Source organism: Phyllobates terribilis, unplaced genomic scaffold (assembly GCF_046119375.1).
Source record: "Phyllobates terribilis strain yellow unplaced genomic scaffold, ASM4611937v1 Scaffold_1621__1_contigs__length_244372, whole genome shotgun sequence".
Taxonomy (NCBI): domain Eukaryota; kingdom Metazoa; phylum Chordata; class Amphibia; order Anura; family Dendrobatidae; genus Phyllobates; species Phyllobates terribilis.
In genome coordinates this window covers 13,516-15,217 of record NW_027364381.1, presented here as the reverse complement: position 1 = coordinate 15,217, position 1,702 = coordinate 13,516, and the positions used below count along the sequence as shown (strand labels likewise).

General features: G+C 43.7%; 1 non-coding gene across 1 annotated transcript; it reads left to right on the top strand.

The window, feature by feature from the left end:
* Nucleotides 1–236: 236 nt before the first annotated feature.
* TRNAA-UGC (transfer RNA alanine (anticodon UGC)) lies at nt 237–308 on the top strand. Its single transcript has one exon. It is a non-coding gene; the product is annotated as a tRNA-Ala (tRNA).
* The last annotated feature ends 1,394 nt before the right edge of the window (nt 309–1,702 follow it).

The window sequence follows — 1,702 nt, the reverse complement described above, 5'->3', positions numbered from 1 at the left end:
AATAAAAGGCATAAAAAATAAAATCGCCTCCTTTTTTCCCCATATTTTAAATATAAACAAATAATAAAAAATTAAAGAAAAATAGTTTTGTCTTGTCCCTTATAGTCCAGACTATTAGAATATGATGCTATTTATGCTGCATGATTATAAAAGAGCAAAAATAATAGAGAAAATCTATTAGTAGTCATAGATTAGTGTCTCTTGGAGATGAGAACAAATCCCTGGGTGTCCATACAGGGGATGTAGCTCAGTGGTAGAGCGCATGCTTTGCATGTATGAGGCCCTGGGTTCAATCCCTGGCATCTCCATGTTTTGTGATACAAAAAGCTAGTAAAGTCTCCAAATATTCAGAAATCTGATACGTGTGAGTATACAGCGGCTCGTCTGTCTGGGTGTAACACAAAAACTGCACTCAGCACTAAATATCAGGTATTTGCTTTTGAAAATGTTATGCAGAGTGATTGTTGGACAGTAGGGGGCAGTGTAATCAGCACAATACACCTACATACATCGCTAGAGACTAGAGAGGAGGAAATCAGTTTTCAGGACCAGCGGCCGCAACAGTTGTTCTGTGGCCGCTGGACAGGAGCCCCCCAAACCTAATCCCACCTGCTGGTATATTATGTGAGCACTGAGTGCTATTAGTACAGTATTAGTATTTGATACGCTGCTGATTTTGCCAGTTTTCCCACCTACAAAGAATGGAGAGGTCTGTAATTGTTATCGTAGGTACACTTCACCTGTGAGAGACAGAATCTGAAAAGAAAACAGAAAATCACATTGTATTTTTACCCTTTAACGACCTTGGGTTTTTCCGTTTTTCTTTTTTTTATTTTTTGCCCCCCTTTGTCCCAGAGCCATAGACTTTTTATTTTTTCGTCAATATGGCCATGTGAGGGCTTATTTTTTGCGGGACAAGTTGTACTTTTAAATATTATTACTGGTTTTACCATATCGTGTACTGGAAAACGGGAAAAAAAATCCAAGTGTGGTGAAACTGCAAAAAAAATGCAATTTCACAGTGTTTTTTTTTTTTTACCACGTTCACTGAATGCTAAAACTGACCGGCCATTATTATTCTCCAGGTCATTACGAGTTTGTAGATGCTCACCCCCATCTTGTTATATGCCCCCAATCCATGTATATATGGCTGCCCCCCATCCATGTATATATGCTGCCCTCCCCCAATCCATGTATATATGCTGCCCTCCCCCAATCCATGTATATATGCTGCCCTCCCCCAATCCATGTATATATGCTGTCCCCCCCCAGTCCATGTATATATGCTGCCCTCCCCCAATCCATGTACATATGCTGCCCTCCCCCAATCTATGTATATATGCTGCCCTCCCCCATTCCATGTATATATGCTCTTTCCCTCCCCCTCCCATTCCATGTATATATGTGACTCGCCCCCTGGGCCGTAGGGCACTCGGATTCGGGCAATAGGGGAACGATGGGGATAGTAGTGGCAACCCGGTCCGTGGCTCAGGGTGGTCAGACCAGTGGTAGTCCCTTTATAAGTTTTAAGAGATGGCCGACTACGCCACCCGTGAATTGCAGTTATTAGGAACCGCCGCTGCAAGGCAGACCGCTGGGGCTGATGATGTATGCAGCTGGGATGGTGTGACTCCCCACGGGAAGAGTGCGGCCCCAGAGCAGTATAGTGGATGGTGGGAGTGATGTTGGCGAGAGTCCCGGT